Source organism: Eptesicus fuscus, chromosome 6 (assembly GCF_027574615.1).
Source record: "Eptesicus fuscus isolate TK198812 chromosome 6, DD_ASM_mEF_20220401, whole genome shotgun sequence".
NCBI classification, from domain to species: domain Eukaryota; kingdom Metazoa; phylum Chordata; class Mammalia; order Chiroptera; family Vespertilionidae; genus Eptesicus; species Eptesicus fuscus.
The window spans coordinates 41,739,786-41,763,248 of NC_072478.1; the positions used below are offsets into that span (position 1 = coordinate 41,739,786).

General features: G+C 40.9%; 1 long non-coding RNA gene and 1 other non-coding gene across 4 annotated transcripts; both read right to left on the bottom strand.

Moving 5' to 3' along the window:
* Window positions 1-3,587: 3,587 nt before the first annotated feature.
* On the bottom strand, window positions 3,588-9,706 carry LOC129149450 (uncharacterized). Of its 3 annotated transcripts, XR_008556344.1 has the most exons (4): window positions 9,268-9,706; window positions 8,137-8,230; window positions 7,705-7,901; window positions 3,588-4,436 (listed from the first exon to the last, which is right to left on the bottom strand). It is a non-coding gene; the product is annotated as an uncharacterized LOC129149450 (long non-coding RNA). The 3 variants fall into 3 exon arrangements; XR_008556345.1 differs by lacking the exon at window positions 8,137-8,230 and having other exon boundaries at window positions 3,589-4,436; XR_008556343.1 differs by lacking the exon at window positions 9,268-9,706 and having other exon boundaries at window positions 3,589-4,436; window positions 8,137-8,652.
* A 5,971-nt stretch (window positions 9,707-15,677) lies between these two features.
* Window positions 15,678-15,806, bottom strand: LOC114233434 (small nucleolar RNA SNORA5). The gene has a single exon (XR_003619575.2). It is a non-coding gene; the product is annotated as a small nucleolar RNA SNORA5 (small nucleolar RNA).
* Window positions 15,807-23,463: the final 7,657 nt, after the last annotated feature.

Genomic DNA, 23,463 nt, shown 5'->3' on the forward strand with positions numbered 1-23,463 from the left:
ATAGTTTTGTTTTGGATATCTTCATTTTGACCTGATGGAAGAAGAGGTTTTGGCAATTTTTAGATGAACAAATTTAGTTGCCCATAGTTGACTTAGTTTGGCTTGGAGTAATTTTTTGGCTATCCTGACTCACATTTGCTTCTATTTCTCTCAAACAGTTTGGCAGTATCTGACCTATTCCATATTTTTTCTCTCTCTCCTGGTTTCAGGCCAATAGGTTTTATCTTCCTATGGATAGAATTATTTGCAAGGAGTGAAGAGCTGTAGACTACGTTATAAAACTCGAGGGTCTCTGGGTCATGGCGCACCCCCCCCCCCCCCCCGCCCCAGCCCTTACCATAAATATGTGATTCTCACTGTTCGTAATTACTAACTTCACCAACCTGGAATGTTTTCTGGCCATTAATAATCTTTTATTAAAATGAATCCCCCCTTTCAGAAAATCAAAGGCAACTCAAATTAATTAGCTCACATACCACCTCTTTCTTCTCACCACAGTAGGAATTAGCAAGAGGCCAACAGAAGACAATGGCTTGGGGAGTGAACACCCTGGGGAGAGAAAGTTGGGTAGATCAAGGAAAACATCTTAATCCTGAAATTATTTCCAGGTCTGACCTAACCTACATATTACCTTTCACTATGCTATGTTGCATTACAAATACTTAAGTGTCTGTATCTTACTGAACTCCAGCCTCCCTCAGTATATTCATCATTGGACTCAGAGCCTGGCACATAGGAAGTGTCTAATAAGTGTAATTGAGTGATTCTTGTAATTATTGAATTAAGTTTTTTTATGCCTTGATCCTATAGGTTGGTCTGTTTAAGAATGCAGTTTGAAGAATGATATTCATTTTGCAATGACCCTACATAGAATATTATGGTTTTCTCGCAGAGATGCCTTGCAGCCTATTCAGAACTGCTTGTAAACTGTATTACTCTCACCATTGCCCAATCACCCATTGTCTTTCTAAGTTTACAGCCTTCATTAATGTTATCTGTCCTGTCCCCATTACCAATGCTTAATGACCTGAGCATTCCACTTTCCTTAGGAATCTAAAACAATGGAGGTTTTTCTTTCTTCACTTTAGTCAGCTGGAATTTTTCAGGACTTCATTGAACAGCTGTGTGTTTGGCTTTCTCAGGACCTAAACCTGCTGCACTTCCCTTCAGGAATCCACTGGTGTTCACCCACCTAGGCCTTCATGTCACTCAGAATCACCGCAGCTGAAAAAGCTGAGAATCTCATATTCTCCTTCTGACCACAATCGCCTATCCTTCCAATAATTCCACTCACTCGCCGTTACCTGACACCGTCCTCTTCCATTATTTTTCTTTGGCTACCCTTAATCTTCTCATATTTCTCTTTTTACTTATCACAATAGTCTTAGCAATGGCAACTCTGCTCCAACCCTCAAATCTCCAGCCCCTAGAACCTGATTCACTCTAACCTGATTCAGTTCAAGGGATGGTTAACAGTCCTTGGAATTTGTTTCTTTCTTAGATAATTCCATATCAAAATTTCTATAATACATGTTACAGATTTTTCCAGGTTTTCCAGTCCACTCAAATTATCCTTCCTCTTTTCTTCCTTAGCAGATAAAGTTATTTCTGAATTCATAGAGAATATGAAGAATAATTTAGGCAAACTATTTATCATGATTGATCTTCAATGTAGGAGGCATGTCTCTGTGTCTTCTGTTCTTAGCCTAAGAACTCTTTTCTTACATTGAACTATACTATTTGTCTCTATCAATTTATATCCCAATTTTTACCTCTTAGAATACCTGTACAAAATGCTTTTATAGATGACAACGCTTCTAGTCTCTTTGGTAGTATTCAGTTCCTTCAACTCATCCTGAACTGGCAAGGTTTGAGAGTCTCATTCGTCCTTTGCACTCATACTACACTATTTAATTATGCATCTTTTTTTGCTTCTTCTTGTGCAAATGTACTTCTCCACAATTGTACACTTGGCCACTGGATTTGGGACTTTTAAAAATACTGCAATTAAATGTAACCTTTACCTTTAGTTAGCCCATTGTTTCGGAAGGTCAAGCTATTTTTGGATTCTGAGTCTATGATACAGATTAGCAATTCTTCCCAATGTAGAGGCCTTAACAGATTTGGTCAGGAAGTAATTAATAGCTTCTTCTGAGTAAATGTGTAGAATGCTGAAGTGAAAGGACTTTTGGCATGATCCTGGCCACTTTCCTCTTGCTTTTCAAGAGTCCGTGAATTAGTCCCTTTTATGAGGCTGTTCAACCAGTTATATAGTCAAGTAACTCTGTTTCCTCAGAGTTTACATTCCTTTGTGTGGCCCAGGAGTATACTCTCACACACTTGGTTGAATTCCTTGCTGAAATGCATTTCTACTTTCTGCAGAATAGATATCAAGTAACCTTATTAAGACCAAGAGGAAATAACACTAGCTTGTAGGTAACGACACTTCTCATTTTAAGTGCTCACATTCCATAGTTTTAAGAATCTTTTGGGAATCATGTCTGGAATTAATGTCAAGCTCTCTGGGCTGGAGTTGCTGGAATCTACCTTCTCTAGTTTGAAAATTGAGACAGTGGCTCTTTGTTCTCTGTAAACCATTCTATTTACTGTAGTATCTGTAAAGATAATTTAAAATTTTCACTTACCATATCTACAGATGCTTTCAGTACTTTGCAATATAATTTCTCCAAATTAGTGAAATCAAACTCATTTAGAATATTTAATGTCCTGCTATATCTTAGGCTTTAAATTTTATAACTTTTTTAATTTTTGTCTTACTTTTGCCAGCATGGATATTATTTTTTTGATGAAACAGAATAAGAATAGAGTATTATTATTTGAATTTCTTCATTCCCCCACCCATCAGTGAACTTTCTATGTCTAATAAAAATGCCATTATCACCACTTTATCTAACAATATTAACAAGAAGGAAAAGAATATTCTTTTGAATTTGTAATTTTTGAAAGCTTGGCTTGTTTTATGTTTTATGACACTCTTCTCAGAGGTCTGTCACCTTTTGTACTTCTCACAATGAAGTTTATAATGGATTATGCTTGTCACTGCCAGAGATAGAAATGAAGTTTACCGAACGGTCCCTGACTGAGGGAATTTAAAGTCTGCAAGTGGAGATAAGAAAACCCAGAAATAGTCTCAGAATTATACATGTCAGCATTTAACAATCAGCTTAATATTTGTGGTGCAATTTTAATAACTGCTAAACAACTTAAAAGAAGGGAGAGAATTCTGCAAGATGGAGATATTGAAGAAGGCTTTCTAGATAACATGAAAGCACTTGTTGAGATTTTAAAACAGGACCAAGGTGTTGGACTTGGCAGGACTTGTAGGGTTTAAATATAGAGAATAGTGGAAGAGTGTTTTCTAGACAGAGGAAAGGAGCATCACAGAAAGCAGGTGAGTATTGTGTGTGTGTTTTGTGTGTGTGTGTGTGTGTGTGTGTGTGTGTGTGTGTGTGTGTGTGTGTGACCAAGGCATGGAAGGAGAAAGGGTGACACCAAGTCTTTTTAAGCCACACCTTGAAGTATTCTGTTATGCCCAGAGTTCAGGGTCCCCAATAATCAACCACTAGGGAGCCTTTTCTCCGATGCAAAAGCAAAGAGTCTTTATTCAAACCCGGGTTTGGCTCCCAGCCTCCTCCTGACGCAGCAGTGGGGCCAGAGAGAGAACTCCGGGGGAGTGATGAATTATAAAGGGTTGGACATTTGGGTGGGCTTAGGGAAGTGACGTGGGTTACAGAGATTGCCTAATTTGGACTGAATCTACTTCTCTACATTCCTATTGGCAGGTTCATGCAATTGTTACATTCTCGCGGTTTTCTAAGAAAAAGGAGTCTGATACATAGTTACACAGGATGGAGGGTACAGTACATTTTGTGCTGTCCTGCTCTGCCCTTTCATTCCCCCCTTGTCTTGGGACACCCGGCTCAATCATGAGACGGTTTGCATTTCTACTTTGTCTCTTACTTCTGGCCAAGGCCTTTAGTACTACAGTCCCCAACAGTACTGTCCACAGCGAATTCCAGTTCCTCTCCTGCAGGTGTCGAGATTCCTCCTGGCCTGCGTGGAGCCCAGGCTAGGGATCTCACGGGTGAGGCCGCTGGTTGCCAGGATCCAGGCCGTTTCCTGGTGCAGGAGCTGGGAGTGGTGTAGCCAGGTCTGGATGCCATCTACTTCAACAGCCGTGGGCGTGCTCAGGATAACAGTGTAGCATCCCTTCCAGGTTGGGGTGAGTCCTTGGGCAGTGACCTTCTTTACCCATACCGAGTTCTTGGGCTGGAAGGGATGTACAGGGTCCGCAGTGGGCACTGGCAGAGCATCACGAACAAGCTTATGGGTGGCTCTCTGGGTATACTGCAGAGCCTGTAAGGACTTGAGTAAGGGAATGGTTATGAATTCCAGCTTTCAGTTTCTTCCTGACCCTGGAAAGGAAGCGGCAGGGGGAGGTCTATCATATATGATCTCTAAAAGGGGGAAACCCCTACCGGTAGGGGGTACACCTGGCCCATAAGAGGGTGAAGGGCAGGAGGTTGGTCCAGTTTTCACCGGTTTCTAAGGTAAATTTAGTTAAATTCTTTTTTTTTGAGTCTCGCGCATGCCTGTCCTAAGGCTTGAGCTATATTTTGAGATATCTTGGCTACAAAGGTGGGGCTGTTATCTGATCCTATGACTACTGGCAGCCCGAATCTAGGTATAATCTAGCAACTATAGAGGTAGTTTCTGTCCTAGTGGGGTATGCTTTAACCCAACCCGAGAAGGTATCTATGAGAGCTAGCAGGTACTTGTACTCTGATGCTGGTGGCTTAATTTATGTGAAATCTACCTCCTAATGCTCTCCTGGGGAATTTCCAGGGGGACCTTCTTACCTTGCTTAGTATTTATCTGTGCATAAACTGTACTTCTAGTGACTATGCTTTTAATTATTTTATCTAAGAGTACCTGCCTTGCAGAAGTTTAGAAGTCTTGGTGACGCCAAGTGGATAGCCTGGTATAACTGGGTAACTAACGTCCAACCTATAGCCTCTGGGACCAACAGTCTGTCATCTGGTAGGGTACACCAACCATCTGGTCCTTTAATGGCTTGCTTCTGTTCTGCCAATTCCTCCTCTTGTTTGGTGTAAGAGGGGGTCTGTGTAGGTCCAGGTCCGGCAGGGTTACTAAAACTTGTAAAGGCCCCACTGGTTTTTGGGCGGCTTCCTTGGCAGTTTGGTCTGCGGCTCTATTTCCTCTAGCTTCAATTGTCTTCCCTTTCTGATGTCCTTTGCAGTGCACTATTGCAACTGCCCTTGGGAGCCAGATGACCTTTAATGTGGCTAAAATTTCTTCTTATTTTTAATGTCCTTTTTCACTGCAGTTGGTAACCCTCTTTTCTGGTGGATGGCACTGTGTTCCCATCGGAGGGCCTGGATTAAGGCCAAAAGCTCGACTTTTTGTGCCTTGGTTCCCCTATTCAGGGACTGCGCCCAAATGGTGTGGTCCAGGGCGACTACCGCTGCTCTGCACATCGGATGCCATCCTGAACATAACTGCTCCCAACCGTGAACAGTACCTTGTCTGGTGATGATAGCGGGACATCTGTCAGGTCTGGGTGAGCCGTTTGTACTGCGTCTGTTACCTCCGTGCAGTCATGAATGGGTTCCTCTGGGTCATCATCTGGAAGCAGGCTGGCAGGGTTGATGGCCAGTGTCTTATGGAACCAGATGCAGGGCTGGTCCAGGAGAAGAGCTTGGCACTGGGTGATCCTGGTGTTTGACATCCATCTCTCTGGAGCACCTCGAAGGAGGGCCTCCACACCATGGGGTGTTGTCAGGGCTAGTTCCTGGCCCAGAGTCTGCTTATCTGCCTCCTTCACCAGCAATGCTGTGGTGGCCACTGCCCAGAGGCACGCTGGCCACCCTGCTGCCACGGGGTCTAGCCTCTTAGGCAGATAGGCAGCAGGTCTCTTCCAGGGACCTAGAGTCTGAGTGAGAACCCCTTTGGCAATGCCCCTTACCTCACTCACGTAGAGGTGGAAGGGCTTCCTGACGTCTGGTAAGGCTAGGGCAGGTGCTGAGATGAGAGCCTTTTTTAGCTCCTCAAAGGCCCATTGTTCTACTTCGGTCTAGTTCAGTGGCTGCGTTCCCCCAGTACTTGAGTCTAGAGGTTTAGCAATCTCTATGAGCCCCGGTATCCACAGGTTGTAGTATCCAACTGCCCCTAAGAATTCCCGCTCCGTCCCGCTCAAAGGATATGATGGCAGTCCAAATAGTTTCTGTAGGAGGTCACGTTTACACAGGGGGTACAGGCATTCTGGTATGACCAGAAATGAATGAGTTACCGTGTTCTTTCTGAGGTCCATAGTCCTTTTCCTCTAAGTTAAAGACCCTTGGAGTCTGAGTCTCCCCTTTCTGCTTCTCTAGCTAACCTGCCAGGACATTTTCTCTTCCTGTGCCTCTGCTTCTTACAATAGGTATACTAATTCTTTCCTATTTGCTGCTGGCTTTTTCTTCTTTCTAATATTTCTCTGTTCTTTTTTTTACTATATATATAAATTTTTATAAATTTTACAATTTCAAATTAGTCTTTAAACCTTCTTCTATGTCTTTCAAAAATGCATAACTATGCCTCAAATCTTTTATTATTTTAAAATATTTAGAAAAGGCAGAGGGAGAAGGGAGCAGGCTCAGCCATTTGAATTTCAAACTGTCATATTTTTTTATAGATAATAATCTCAGATTCTGATAAGCCTGGAAAGGGGAATTTCTAGCTGCCGCCTTTAAGCCCCCTATAGAACACGGTGAAAAGTGTCCAAGGAGTCGCCGAGGGTTCTTGGGTCTTATTGGGGCGGAGGGGGTCACAAGGGAATTTCCCTCCTCGTTGCTGCCTCTAGCCACTTAAAACAACCCCTGGAGGGGATAGACACTGGGTGGGCAGAGGCAGGGAGCGCAGCGCGGGTCCCACCGAGGCGTTTTCATCTGGCAGTCCACTCTCTGTTCCCACTGGGAAAAGCGCTTGCCTCCTACTAACGAAAGTGGCGTGGGGGAACCGGTGACCCCTACACTGTAATCAGACTCCCTGACCTTTCTGAAAAGCCACTCTGCTTGAGTGTGTTTCTATTAAAAATTACTGATTTTAAAATTATAACTTAAGAGTTGCTACACATACACAAGGACCAAGTGGCCTACAAAATATTTTCCTTTTCTTTGAAAGGTTTTACAATGTACATTAATCACATCAAACTTAATGACCAATTGAGACAAACAGTTCTGATACTGTTCCTCCACCACTGATTAAGACTGGGTGGTGGCAGGTGTCAGAAATAAGATTCATTTAGGTTTTGAGCTTGCTGGGCAGACTTGGTGACTTTGCCAGCTCCAGCTTTCTTTTTATAGTTAATTTTAGAATGTGGTCTCTGCTTTAAATCTCTTTGGACTACAATTGTTATAACTTTATATCTTCAAATTAATAAATATAGACAGAAATGTTGTTAGGCAGGCCGATTCCCCCTCTGACAGAGAGAAAACACCCCTGGGAAAAAAGAATCCCAGTGGCCACTCGGGGGGGTTGCTACCTGTCAGAGCACTCAGCCTTCAACAAATTAAATGTGTTGTTTTTTCTTCTATATACGAACAAATAATTATAACCAGGCAGACAACAAAATATCAAACAAACATCTGTCCTTATATCATTTCAGTAAATAAGTATTCTTACATTCTTGGGATCTAAGCAGATAACAGAAACACTGCCTCTAAGTCCCCTGATGGGGCCTCCCTTTCTTATCGTCGCTTTTTCTGGCTTCTGCCATAGGCCAGTGGGCGGGACCAGTGTGTTGAAGGAAAAATCATCCTGCAGTCCGGCTCGGGGAGGGACAGGTTACACATGGAGCGTTGTTTCAGGAGAGGCAAAACCTTGATAAAAGCTCAGTAATCCAATCACACAGTCAAAGGTTAAACTGGAAGGGAAGAACCACTCAATGTCCTCTAAGAGGATTTTAACAAACTGATAACAAACTGACAAAACCTTGACAAATCAAAACTCAATAAATAATATATACATATAGGGCCCAATTATGATCGAAAATATAAGACAAAAAGACAAAACAAACAGTCCTGATACCAACATGACAAAACACAAAACAAACACCTGTTGAGAGGGAGAGCCTCCAGCCCCTTCTGGGGGGTCCCTCTCTCCTCTCGCAGGGGGAGATTTCTTGTGAGCTGAAAGCCTGGATGGCCTCCTGAAAGAAAATATTTTTAATCCAGTTACAGATGCTATTAGGATCAGGATGAGAGAGGAAGGGAAAGTCCAGGTTATGTCCTCTATGAGGATCCTAATAACTGAAAACAGTAAGTTAAACAAATGGTTAACGGAGTCTATAAAGAGTTAATAGTAACTTCAGCCTTAGTTCCACGTTGGACTATGATGTCACAGGCAGGGGCAGGGCCTGTACATCTCTCCACCCTGTGAAGCTGTAAGGGGAGTCTCCCAGCACCAAAAGAGATAAGGAAGCTGTAAATAAAAGTTCTTTTGTTCTTTGAAATGTTATAAATGGATACTTTTAAATCAACCTTAGAACTTTAAAATTCAATTTAATACAGTAAATTCACAAATCAGAGCAAACTGAAACCTTCATTAATACAAACAGAGGAATTTTTATCATCTAAGTGGGCTTATTCCCTCTCTGATGGAGAACAAGAAAAAGGTGTCTCAGCAGCTGCTAAAGACCTTTGTATTCTGCCATAGCAGGTCCGCCCTATCTTTAAATAAATTAAACAGCAGAAAGAGATAACAAATATTTTCACATTTATATTTATATACCAAACAGTCTGAGTTTTTGACTCCTACTAGATATTTACCAGAGTTTAAACAGTCACCTGATTAATTTGCCTGAGGAAGCTCTATGGCCTTGGGGGGGGGGGGAATTAAGCTCCCTTTTCCACTCACTTGGAGTGAACTGAGTCTATCCCATAATGTCCGTCCAGTAAGTCCACAGAAGTCCACAGAAAGACACAGAAACCAAACAGACAAAGACACTGAAAAGCTGGACGATGGCCCTGTGCCAACTAGCGGGAGCGACCCGCTTCGTCCCTGAGTTTTGAGGGGAAGCCACTCCCCTCCAGACGGGGGTTTTTACGCCCCTCCAGACGGAGAATCAGAGCGTCCTCTGACCCTCCAACCCAAGGTCCACCTGTGCGTCCACTTAGACCGTTTTTGGGCAATTCAGATTTGGCTTCAGAAGCGAGCTCGCGCAGAACAGACAATACAGACACTTACCGCGGTCAGTCAGCAGTCAGACTCTTCGGATCGGGTCCCTCGTGGGTATTGGGGAATCCCGGGCGAGCCCCCAAATGTTATGCCCAGAGTTCAGGGTCCCCAATAATCAACCACTAGGGAGCCTTTTCTCCGATGCAAAAGCAAAGAGTCTTTATTCAAACCCGGGTTTGGCTCCCAGCCTCCTCCTGACGCAGCAGTGGGGCCAGAGAGAGAACTCCGGGGGAGTGATGAATTATAAAGGGTTGGACATTTGGGTGGGCTTAGGGAAGTGACGTGGGTTACAGAGATTGCCTAATTTGGACTGAATCTACTTCTCTACATTCCTATTGGCAGGTTCATGCAATTGTTACATTCTCGCGGTTTTCTAAGAAAAAGGAGTCTGATACATAGTTACACAGGATGGAGGGTACAGTACATTTTGTGCTGTCCTGCTCTGCCCTTTCATATTCCTTTGTGGAAAATACTACTTCCCTTCCCCTTTTCTAGATTTTCTTTTCCCTTTCTAGATCTTTGAGAGGCCCACTCATCCTTTAAATCTCTACTTCTCAGAAACTTTTCCTGACCTTCCAAGTCTGAATTGAGTGCCTTCTATGTTTTTCGTCAACTCCCTGTACTTCCCTATCACATTATTAAGCTCTAGTATAATTGCTTGCTGTATTGTCTGTTTTCCCCATTAGCCCAATACTCTGTGGGAGCAGGTATTATTTCTGTTCAGTTCTCATTCTATTCACAGACACCTAATAGAAGTGCTCCATGGATCATAAGCACTCAGTAAAAATGTGTGAGATGATATGGGCCTGCTTGGAGCAATGAGGTTATGCTGGAGAATATTTATAAAAAGATTGAAGGTAAAGAGGGGTTAGATTACAACAAGACCAGAATGGCAGGCCGACTCTGCTGTATTAGGTCATGTGGAACCATTTTGTTAATTAGATCTTCATAAATCAGTTTCAAACTATCCAAAGTTAGACATGCATTTCTAGACTTAATGAGGAAATTTGTCTCCTTACCTTATATCAGATGTTTCTATTTGTGAAATTGAGAAACCCTGTAACTTAAATACTGCGTGTTTTTATTAGAGAAAATTTGTTATTTTACTAATCTGGTTTTATATGTATGCTCTGAAATTGTCAGCTGCTTATTGTTCTCAATTTTCAACCAGTTTGTATTCATGCTGTATTATAATTAGTTAAGTTTATGGTTTATACATCGTTAGTAAAACATAGGACAGGGAATTTCAATGTTTCATTAAGTTGTGCAATTGTGTGTGTTCAATCAATATAGCAACATTTTTGAAGTATTTAGAAGGTTACAAAAATAACCTGGAAGTATTTAGATAACACAATAACATCAATACTTGCTAAGTCAAGATTTAAAGCAAGGTAGATTGGATTAGCATCATCCATTTGAAAATTCGATTAGCAAAAGGCAGTCCTCCCAGTGAAAACTCTTCTGTTTAAAACCATTTTAATGTTTTAGAATATTTGCAGTCACTAAGTGTAAGTAACATTCCTCTTTGTCCACTTCTACCCCAAATAACAATTTAATATATCACAACACTTATTTCTGTGTGTTTTTTTTTTCCCTGTGGTAGCTACGGAGAATAATATTCTTTTTCTTGTTAATCCTCATCCAAGGATATTTTTTTCCCATTGATTTTTAGAGAGAGTGGGAAGGAGGTGGGGGCGCGGTAGGGGGAGAGAGAGGGAAACATCAATGTGAGAGAGACACATCAATTGGTTGCCTCCCCCACAAGTCTCGACTGGGGCTGGGGATTGAACCCGCAACCCAGGTACATGCCCTGGACTGGGAATTGAACCCAAGACCCTTCAGTGCACAGGCCGATGCTCTAGCCACTTAGAAACATTGGCCAGGGCTGAGAATAATATTCTTAAGATCTTTTTGTGATGTTTTATGCTAAAAGATATTCAGCATTGGCATGTAGGACAGGCGCGATATTTCTTGACCGAGTTTGTACTTTGGTTAGATAGCAAATTATCGCAACTGAAGTTGCTGCCTTTTCCCTCTCTTCTCCCCCCATCCCCCTTTCAAAGCTATCAGAATTTATCCTGCTTTGACTGGGTTACCACCTAGAGCTCACCTGCCCGCTTGGCCAAGAGCAGAAAGGACATAAATGAGGGGTATTGTGAGGCCACCCCCTCACAAAAGTTTCCCTCTCCTTGTCCTGCCCCAGGGCCTAAAATCCCTTTGGACTGCTGCAGTGTTTTGAATTGTATCTCTTAGAGACCAGGGGATAGCTAACTGTTTTACCCAGACGAGCGCCACAACCTTGTTTGCCCAACAGCAGAAATCACTTACCATGTCCCCTTCTGCCTTTCCTTAGGAGCATGGTTTCTTGGACATAGATTTTTAAAGTTAACAGAAAAAGGAAACCAAAAGACCCAATATGTGGGGCGTAGACAAGAAAGGTGGCTACAAGTTGGGGCATTGGGCAACTCTGCGGTGCTCAGCAGGAAGAGGAAGGGTAATAGAAAGCAGAGAAGGTCCTAAAAGGAACTGTTTCTTCTCACGTTTGTTCCCTGTTTTCTTCATTGCTAACGAAGAGATGTTCCAACGGGGTGGGGGTGTTTAGAACTTTTTTTCTCACCAGCAGGTTGTGGCCTTCATTATCTATTTAAATCAAACCAGAGTAACATCGGCTTATTTACCTTTATCTTCCTATCAGGTCTGTTTTCATGCCTCGTGGAAACTGGTAGCTGCGTGTTGTCACAGTCCGTTTCACACACAGTAAAATGAATGGTGCCTGGCTGTGATTCTTAGCATCAGCTGTCCTTGATAAATAATCATTGGGCAGTGTTAACCATCAAGAGGTTTTGCTTCATACCATGTGCTAAAGGCCATGTTAAGTGGTGCAGGAATCATGCACTGTTCATCACTTCAAACAGGTGATCTGACGGCCTCGCTCTGCCACCCACTGTCCGGGTCATTCGCTTGCTGGAATATGATGTTAGAGCCAAATTGTCTCCACTGTAATGTTTACCTTGATCCTTTTTGTTTCTGATGTTAGGCTTCTTATATACTTTTTTTTCCTAATACAGTATTTTTCTTTTTCTCTTTTTACTTTTTTTATTGAATTTATTGGGGTGACATTGGTTAATCCAGTTATATAGACTTCAAGTGTACAATTCTATGATACATCATCTGTATTGTATTGTGTGTTCACCACCAGGAATCAAGTCTCCTTCCATCACCATTTATGTGCCCTAGACTCTCTTCTACCTCCCCCACCAACCCTCGTTCCCTCTGGTAATTACCCAGCTGTTGTCTGTGTCTATGAGGTTTCCTTTCCTTTTATCTATTTCTATTTCTCAGTGGAAACTTCCTGTTTATGTATGCTACCCAACTCTGCCACTGGATTCTGTAACATATTTATCATGGTTATTTTTAAGTTCCTATCTGATAACAACAGCTGGGCCAATTTTGGTTGGTTTCTATTCATTGTTTTCTCTTTACCCTGGGTCACATTCCCACCCCCCCTCTTCATGTGTCATATATGTGTCACATGGGTGTATGTGTCTTATCACACATGTATATTAATTAGCCTGCAAGTATGGAAGAATGAGTCAAGCTAAGTTATGGAGCGCCTCAGGATTCTAGTCTGTCATATATCACTTCCAAGTTTGATAAACATTAACTAATTTCTCTTGACCTATGTCTATGGGAGATTCTGTCACTTTCTACCACGTGATCTGGGCTGAAAGTAACCATGACTCTCATCTCTCCTAGGGTCTGTTATTGGTTTATTTTGGAATCTAGATCATTTAGGTTTCTTGACTGAGTTGTTTTTTTTTAAATGACTTGGCTAATGTATAACTTATGTACAATAAACCTCACAGATGTGAACTATGCAATTGAATAAGATATGACAGATGTATACCTCTGTGGAACCACCAGGACAATCAAGATAAATAACATTCCCATCACTCCTAAAAGCTTTCTTGTGTTTCTTTCCAATCAGTTCCCCCTCCTCCTCTGTCCCTAGACAATCATTGGTCTTCTTTCTGGACTTACAAATTTGTTTGCAGTAAACAGATTTTATTTATTTATTTATTTTTTTTTAATCTTGTTTTTTTTTTTTTAATCCTCACCCCAGGATATTTTTTCCATTGATTTTTAGAGAGAGTGTAAGGGAGAGGGAGAGACAGAGAGAAACACCAATGTGAGAGAGACATTGCCTCCCTCATGTCTCAGATTGACATGATTGGCAACGATTGGTTGCCTCCCTCATGCCCCAGACCAGGGCCAGGAGTTTGCAACTGAGGTCCATGCCCCTGACCTGAATCGAACCCAGGACCCTTCAGTTTGCAGGCCGATGCTCTATCCACTGAGCCAAACTGGCTAGAGCTGCAGTAACCAGATTTTATATAAAAGTAATATTACCATACACAACCTTGTTTGTGTGAACTCTTACTCGGCACAATTATCTGTTGCATATATCTGCTGAGTAATAGTTTTTTACATGTATGGCTATACAACATCATTTTATTCATTTACATGATGAAAGACATTTCAATTGTTCTGGTTTTTAGCTATTACAAATAAAGTTGCCACGAACATTTACATACAAGTCTTTGTTGGAATATAGTGTTTACCTTTCTTTTGGGTAAATCCCTAGGAATGGAATAGCTAAGTGATATGACAGGGTATGTTTATTATTTTAAGAAACCACCAAACTGTTTTCCAAAGTGATTGTATTCTCTTACAGTCCCTTCAGCAGTGTCTGAGAATGTCAGTTATTCCACATCAGCACTAACTCTTGGCATTGTCAAACTTTTAAATGTTAGTGGATTTTTGCCTCATGACTAGCAATATTGAACATCTAAAGAGTTATTTATTGGCTGTTCACATATCTTCTTTAGTAAAGTATCTGTTCAGATCTTTTGCCCATTTTTAAAAAAATGTATCTTTAGTGTTGAGAGTATTACAGATGTCCCTCCCCCCCAATGACTCCCTCCACCCCACTCCTTCCCCCTCCCGCACTATTGTCTGTGTTCATGGATTATGCATATATGCATACAAGTTCTTTGGTTAATTTCTTCCTATTTCTCCTCCCCCCTTCCCTCTGAGATTCTTCAGGCATAATCTCACTTACATGTGGAATCTAATGAACAAAATAAGCTGATGAACAAAATAGATCCAGAGACATGGAAACATGGAATAGACTGAGGACTCTTTTGCCCATTTTTAAATTAATTGCTTGTTTTCTTATTTAGCTATAAAACTTTTTATAATCTGGATTTAATTATTTTGTTGATACATGTGTGGCAAATGTTTTCTCCCACTGTGTGATTTGTCTCTTTGTTTACTCAATGGTATCTTTTGAAAAGTTTTCAAAACTCAAGGTTTTATAATTTTAACTTCTGCATTTAGGTCTGTGATCCATTTGGAATTAATTTTTGTGTATGATCTGAAATATGGATCAAAGTTCATTTTTTTCCATATGGATACTCAGGTTTTTCAAAATTATTTAATGAAAAAGCTTTCTCTTCCCAATGAATTGCCTTGATACATTTGTTGACTAATGGATAAACAATTGTGGACCTGTTTTTGCACTCTTAATATATATATTTCAGAGAGGAAGGAGAGAGAGAGAGAGAGAGAGAGAGAGAGAGAGAGAGAGAGAGAGAGAGAGAGAGAGAGAGAGAGAGAGAAACGTCAGTGTTGAGAGAGAATCATTGATTGGCTGCCTCCTGCATGCCCTATACTGGGGATCAAGCCCACAACCCATGCATGTGCCAAGACTGAGAATTGAACAGTGACCTCCTGGTTCATAGGTCATCATGTTTTTGGACTCTTTGTTCCATTGATCTCTGTTACTCATTTCAAACCAATACCAATCTTTTTTATTATTGCAACTTTATAAGTTTTAAATCAGGTGTGTGCTTTTCAATGTTTTCTTCCTTAGTATTGGTTTAGCTAGTCTATGGTTTTCATTAAATCTTAAAAAGCTGAATACTAAATACTAAAATACTAAGAAGCTGGCTGAGATTTTGATTGGGATTGCATTGAATGTTCAGGTCATTTAGGGAAATTTGAAACCTTAACAATATTGAGCCTGGTATATCTCTCTATTTGGCTTTTTAAAAATTATTTTACCAATGTTTATAATTTGGCAGTCTTGAAAGTCTTTGGTTAGATTTATTTCTAATTATTTTATATTTGTTGACATTATTATAAAAGGATTTTTAAAGAAATATAACTTCTCAATTATTTGCTATCAATATAGAAATTACAATGGACTTTTAAAAAATTAGTTTTGTATCCTGCAACCTTGCTAAAATTACTTCTTAGTTCTAGTTGTTATTTTGCAGATTCTCTTGGAAAGTTTCACATAAATAATTATATATACTTACCTCTTTCTAATCTTATTGCCTCTCCCCCCTCCCCCCGCAGGTCTACAGCCAAACTTATCCCCAGGTCCCAAGGCAGGGGGCTCAGGTCCCCTGAGCTGTGGAGCTTGTTGGGGCAGCCATCTATTGCCTTTTTCTTCTTATTTCAATCACTAGGACCTAACTTCAGTATGATGTTGATTAGATGTGAGGAGTCCCTGCCTTGTGTTCCTCATCATAGTTGGAAAGTGTTCAGTCTTTCACTTTAAAGTATGACTTTAGCCCGGCTGGTGTGCTCAGTGAGTGGTTGAGTGTCAACCCATGAACCAGGAGGCTCACGGTTTGAATCCCAGTTAGGGCACATGCCCGGGTTTTGGTCTCCATCCCCAGTGTGGGACATGCTGGAGGTAGCCAATCAATGATTCTCTCTCATCATTGATGTTTCTTTCTCTCTCTCTTCCTCTCTCTAAATAAAGTATGACTTTAACTGTAGTTTCTCAATATATGTGCTCAGATAGGTTTTTGTTGTTGTTGTTGTTTTTTACCAGTATGGCTATGATCATACAGTTTATAAAGCTAGTTCTCATTATTAGGGTCAGAGTGGGAGTCTCTTGTGATTTTATACAACCTTATCAGAATGGAAGTCTCTTTTTTTCACTTTTTTTGAGCTAACTTTGCAAACTGTGTAATATTCTTGTTTAGAGAAAGCTACCCATAAACATACGTACATCAAGAGATTTCTAATCCTCAAAATCTTTCTTTCAAACTTGCTATTCCTCTTAATGTAATTAGTCTTAAAGTAATCTTCACTCATTTACACTATAATATTTCCTCCATAATTTATTACATTCTTTTTCTCTTACTCTATTATTATTGAAATTTGTCTCATAAAAGTCACATATTTATCATCTAAAAGTCAAATGATATTTTCTCGGTCTTCTTGCTATAAGACTGAATTGTGCCTCACCTCCAATTCATAAGTTGAATTCCTAATCCCCATGGGATGGTATTTAGAGGCAGGGTCTTTGGGAGATGATTAGGTTTAGATGAGATCATTAGCAGGGACCTTCATGATGAGATTAGTGCCCTTATAAGAAGATATACCAGAGAGCTTGTCTCTTTCTCTCTCTGTGCCGTGTGAGGATACAGCAAGGAGGTAGCCATCTGCACATCAGGAAGATAGACCTCATAGACCTCACCAGAACTGGACCATGCTGGACCCTGATCTTAGACTTCCAGCCTCCAGAACTATGGGAAAATGAATGTCTGCTGTTAAAATCACCCAGTCTCTGGTATTTTGTTATGGTAGCCTAAGCTGACTAATACACCCTCTTACCCTCTTCAGACTCTCAATGTACACTCCTTTTTGAATGTGTTCTCTTCTGTTTATATTCTCATCGTATTTATCTGATAGCTGCTTCTCTATGTTAGTCATAACATCTTCCTCCAGTTCTTAAATATGAATTTTCCCCAAAGTACTAAGTTTGGCCATCTTCTCTCTCTACAGGTAGCCCCTTGACATTGAACAGATTGAGATAAAATGAAATAAACTCCAGACTTGAATGGATTCCTCTATGTGGAGGACCACAAATTCATATCATTAGTCCGTTAAACACTCCTTAATTAAAGACTCCAATTTCTAAATGCATCCCTACCTAGATTCCCCACTAACAGTTCAAGATCCTGGTATATAAAACAAAATTCCACATTGCTTCTCTCAAGCCTGCATCTGTTGCCTCCTTCTGTTAAAGGCACCATTATCCTTCCAGACAAACCTCAGAGTCATCTTGTTCCTCAGATCTAGTCCGTTGCCACATGATGACAATGTTAATTTTATAGTATCTCCAGCACCCTTTGTTTCCTGCCCCTCGCTGCCACTTCCTTCAATCCTTCATTCCTTGAATTAACTTACACCATTCTTTCTCAATGGCATGCCCTTTTGCAAATATTTTTATGCCCAAACTGTAGACATTTAAAAAATGAGTTCAAATTCCATACATTACAAGGAAGTTTCCCTGATCAGCCTTTTGCAGCCCCAGCCTAAAAATATTTATTATAAACATCATTAATTCTCGGTCTCTACCTAATCTCCACTTTTTATTATAACCATTTAAGAATATATGTATACCTAGTATAAATATATACATACTAGACTTTGCAGAAAACAGAAATATCTTCATTCTCTTCAGATGCTCAGCAAATATTGATTGAGTTATAAATGAATTTATTAATGACTCATTATAATTTTTTTTTCAGAAAGCAAAGACATTCTATAGGTTCCAAAATAGCCTCATTTTACTTGCATTGTGTAGGTGTGTGTGTGTGTGTTTTTTTTTGCCTTTGTTTTGTCCTATGTATATTAGTAGCCTAATAGTATATTTTATTGATATTAGTTAATATGTATTAAATGTCTAGTAATACTGTGCTCAGTGCTTCTGATAAAGCAAAGAACTATAGGAAGAATGTGTGGTTTTCCATTTAAGCTAATTTCACAGTGAAGTGGAAAGGAGGATAGTACATAACATGAGCATTTTTGCTTTCTTTGGCAGATGTGAGTGAACTTCATAAATTTCTATGTAGAGTGATATTTCTCCCTTCCAAAAAAGTTAACAAATAAATAATAAAATAGTAAAATAACTGGTAAAAATAATGCAAATGGGTAAATAGCTAATAACATAATAAAATAGAAAAGGGAAACATATAGGAAAACTTTTGAAACATTTTTCAAGTTTTGTTTCATTTACATATATGTATTTGTGTCTGCACATACCAAGATACAAGGGGGGTAGAGGGAAAAAAATTGAATAAATTTGATAACAAAAAGTAAGCTGTCTATACCTTTTCCACGTTTATACCAGATGTCTTCAAGCCAGTAGTTCTGTCTTTCAATTTCAGCATAAAATAACTTACTGGAAGTCCAAAGTTGGATATATTGTCATCTGAATTGGCTAGTTAGATTAAGGCTGAAAACATGCCTAACTTTCAAGTAAGTAGTGAAGACAGAAGAGTAAGTTTCTGTAGAAAAATATATTTAGAAAATTGGAAAAGGACTAAAGGTAGCTTCTTGAGAAAGTACCAAAAGTGATGAGAAAACCATGAAAAAGAGCCTGGGGAAATATTTTAGAAATTGTAGATAGCCAAATAATTTTATAGTGTGTATTAATATTAGTGTGAAATGTAGATGAACCATAAGCCTTTAATGGGGCTAAGGTGAATGATTTATGATAACTCTCAAGCAATTAAGTGTGGAACTTGAATTAAAAGTACTGTTAATTTTTTCTCAAAGCTGTAGCTGTAATTGTTGGGGGTCCACAAAAGGAGGAGGGCTTCTCTGTATTTCAGTTGAGGGGGTGATCAGACTTCACTGATGTGAACTCTGGTCTCCTGGTGAAACTGCGCGAATCTTGTCTGACCTCTATACCTCACAAGCTTTGGGATTTGGGCCAAGTTACTAAAATATGGACTTCTGTCATCTGTAAGTGGAAACTATTGTAATACATAATCTTATATAACTTCTAGTTCTAAACTTCTAATCTTGAAACGCCTGTGTCTTTATGTAGACTTTTATGTAAGAGATACGGAAACGAAGAAGAAAAATTGGTTGGGGTTTACTCTGAACAGGAATATTTCTTTTCACTTTCCTTGTTTACAAACAATCAGAGAGGCGAGAAGGCATTAACAGAATACGGTTGTGGTTTGGGGTTTAATGGGAAAGACCTCAGCACAGCATGAACTTTGTGAGTATCCAAATATATACCTGCAAAGCACAGGTTCAGAAGCCAAAATTCATTTCTGATAATGATTTCTTCTGATTATTATGCAAAATCCAGATCTACTCTAGTTCCTAGAACAAGAGAGGCTCAAAGTAATATTCTGCAAAAGGGAATCTCTTCAGAATTCACCGGGACCCTGAAAGGGTCTCTCACGCCAACCATTCCGGAATGTCATGGCTTCATTCCCTCAGTTGACATGCCCAACAGTCTGACCTTCCATTTTCTTCTGTCTTCTAGTTTAGCAGATGAATTTAATCTTTATATTCCTGGATTGTATTTATTCATAGAGGAATTTAAGTAACAAACACTATGGTGTATAAAAGACCACCCCAGAGCATTGGTCAATGATGGCGAAGCTATGACACGCGTGTCAGCACTAAATATTTAGTTTTTGGTTTATTAAATACAATTATATATAACAATTATACATTTATGTTATTTAAACTATAAATATCGCGAAATAATGTTTTTTCCTCAAAGTGACACACTACCTGAGTTGTGCTCAGTTTTTTGGCGAAGTTTGACACACCAAGCTCAAAAGGTTGCCCATCACTGGCTCTGTAATCAGATAGGCCCAGGTTCATTTCCTGTTTCAGATTATTCTAGAATGAAGGGATGTTAAAACCCTGGTCGGTGTGGCTCAGTTGGTTGAGTGCTGTCCAGTGTATCGAAAGGTCAGTGGTTCGATTCCCAGTCAGGGCACATGCCCAGGTTGTGGGTTTGTTCCCTGTCTCTCACATCAATGTTTCTCTCTTTCTCTCTCCCTATCCTTTCCTCTCTCTCTCTCCAAATTCAATAAAAAATGTTTTTTAAAATCTTAAAATACACACACACACACACACACACTGTTTTCCCCATAGGATTGTTGAGAAGATTAAATGACATGTGTATGTTCTTCGTAGCCCTTTAAAACAGAGGTCAGCGAGCTGATTCTATAAAGGACAAGAGAGTAAATATTTAGGCTTTGCTGGCCATTCGGTCCCTGTCACAATTATTTATCTCTGCTGTTGTACTTCCACAGCCATAGCCATAGGCCATTCATAAATAAAGGAGCTTGAGGAGGTAAAACTCCTGTTTTTCCTTTACTATCAGTACTTAACTTCTGACACCAAATGTGTGTGTGTGTGTGTGTGTGTGTGTGTGTGTGTGTGTGTGTGTGTGTGTTTTCCTCACCAAGTAATTTCCAACAGCAGCTGCATGTCCTTCAACTTAATTCCATTCTGACACCATAATCTGGAGGTAGCATCAGATCCCACCGATGAAGGACTCCATCCCACAAGATTGCTCCCACTTCAACTGACAATCACAAGTCTGGGCATCTGGTCCTTTTAAGCAACAAGCTATAAATTGAAGGTTTCCAGGACCTTCTCTTTGGGTCTCATAATAGGATGGCTCACAGAATTCAGAAGAACAGTTTACTTATTAGATTACCAGTTCATTATAAAAGGATATACAACCAGGGAACAGCCAGATGGAAAAGATGCATAAAGCAAGGTATGGAGAAAAGCGCTCAGAACTTTCATGTCCTCTCTGGACACACTACCCTCCCGGCACCTCCATGTGTTCAACCTCCAGCCCCTTTCTCCTCCCCAGAGATCTGGGTGAGATGGAAAGTTCCAACCCTCTCATCACCTGGATGGTTCCCCTGGCAACCAAGCCCCATCCTGAAGGTACCCAGGAGCCCAGTGCCTCCGGTTATCTCATTAGCATACAGAAAGACACCTATCACTTTGGAGATTTCAGGGGTTTTTTGGAGCTGTGTGGCATGTTCCAATGAAACTTTAGTTATGGAAATTTGAATCTCATCTAGTATTCATGTATCCTGAAATATTCTTCTTTTGATTTTTATTCAACCATTTAATTATATAGAGGCCATTCTTAGCTCAAGGGCTGGACAAAAACAGCAGCAGGTTGGATTTGGCCCACAAGCCATGGTTTTCAAGCTCTACTTTCAAGGGTCCTGAGTGTCTGGTGTTCTCCTCAGTGGTGGTTTAGCCTTGTCTGACCCTCCCAGGCCTGGCCCAGTGCGGGCCTCTCCTCCACAGCCTGAGCCTCCCCTGACCCATTTGTTCCTCTTCTCCTTGCTTTTCTCTCTGTTGGTTGCTGTGTGGTCATGCCTACACTTCTTGATTAATTTGTTCTTGATTAGGTTGGGTAAGGTTCTATCTCTTGCATTACAGAAATATACAGTATTTATCTGAGAATAGATCAAAACAAAATGGCTTATTTATAGGGTAAAAAAGGAATTATATTTCTCTCTTAACTCCATTCATACCATCTATATAGTTCTCCCTTTACTTAGATGGGGAAAATAAGACATTTTGGGGGGGCTAGCAATCTGAATCTGTGCCAGTAACCTAATGTATATTCTCGTTAGCCTATAGTCTAGTCACTGCCCCTTCCTTAATTATCTGGTCTTGCAAGACCTGTTTACCTAAGTACTACTCCCATTTTAGAGAGGCCATAAACCATGAACAATACACAACCCCCAGACGGAGTTATCAGCACTGGCACCAGGCCAGGCCTTTAGATGTGGTCTCACGGCCCCCACCCAACACACGGGGCTTTTTGCAAAGCCCCCAAAGGTCCGGAAGTCCATCATATTTGGGGGACAAAGAAACCAAAAGGGTATAAAGAGAAAGCTTCCTCCATATTGGTTTGCTCAGGATTTGGAGAGAAACAGTCTCCCCTGAGTCATTGTACTAGTACATGCGAAACATCTGAAAATAAATGGGGTTTTTCCTGTGTCTCCAAGTACTCCTGTGTATTTTTGGTCGCTTGGTAAATTCTGTAACAACTTCTTCTGTAATAATTATATTTTCAGTAAATATAGTTTTAAATGGCTAAGTCTCTGGAAGGAACTATTACAGCCCTATAACTACGATGGGAATTACCGAAGTAGCTGTAGGAAATAGTTTTATAGAGTTCAGGAACAAGATATTGAAACATTTATCTTATTTCCTCATGACCTCTCATAAGTGGTAATGCTATTTAATTTGAAGAGAGGCCAACTGCATATATTCAAATTTTAGTGATTATGACACTCAAGCTTTAAAAACGTAGATATTTAGGATTTATAGTCTCAAAAGTTTTGCTCTTGCTCTTTATAACTAATTAGAGTTATAAAACATTCTGTACACATTTTGAAATAAAAACTGAGCATCACAAAATGCTAATTCTTAGAGGTAAGATCTCCCTGCTATAGAGTATACTAAACTTTGCTGTTACCTCAAAGATCTCACAGAACTGGCCCCTAAGTCCAATGAAAAAGATTGTGGATCACATCCACCTTATTTTAAATGAAGAATTAATACAGTTTATTGCATATTAGAAGCCCAGTGCATGAAATTTGTACACGGGGGAGGGGGGATGGTCCCCTCAGCCCAGCCTGCACCCTCTCCACTCAGGATCCCTCTCACAATCCTGGACCACTGGCTCCTAATCGCTCACCTGGCTGCCTGCCTGGTCGCCCCTAATTACCCCCCCCCCCCCCCCCTGCTGGCCTGATCACCTCTCACTGCCTCTGATTGCCCTTAACTGCCTCCCCCACTGGCCTGGTCACCCCTAACTGCCCCCCTGCCAGCTTAGTCACCCCTCACTGCCCCCCCCCCTCCAGCCTAATCACCCCCAACTGCCCCCCTGCCAGCCTGGTTGCCCCCAACTGCACACCCCCGCCAGCCTGGTTGCCTCTTACTGCCCCCCTTCTGGCCTGGTTGCCCCCAACTGCCCCCCCTGCTGGCCTGGTCACCCCCAACTGCCCCCCCTGCTAGCCTGGTTGCCCCTCACGGCCTCCTCTCTGGCCTGGTTGCCCCATGCAGCCTGCTCTTCAGTCATTTGATCGTCCCTCACCCCACTGACAGCCTGGTCGCCTCACGCAGCCTGCTTGTTCAGTCATTTGGTTGTCCCTTGGGCCGGCCCTGGGCAACTGGGCAGCCGCCATCCAAGGCTTGCCTGCACCTTGGGCTGGCCCTGGGTGGCTGGGGGGCTGAGGAGTCTAGGCGCTGCCATCCTGTGGCCCTGGGCGCTGCCATCTTTGAGGGCATGACGGTCAATTAGTATATTCCCTCTTTATT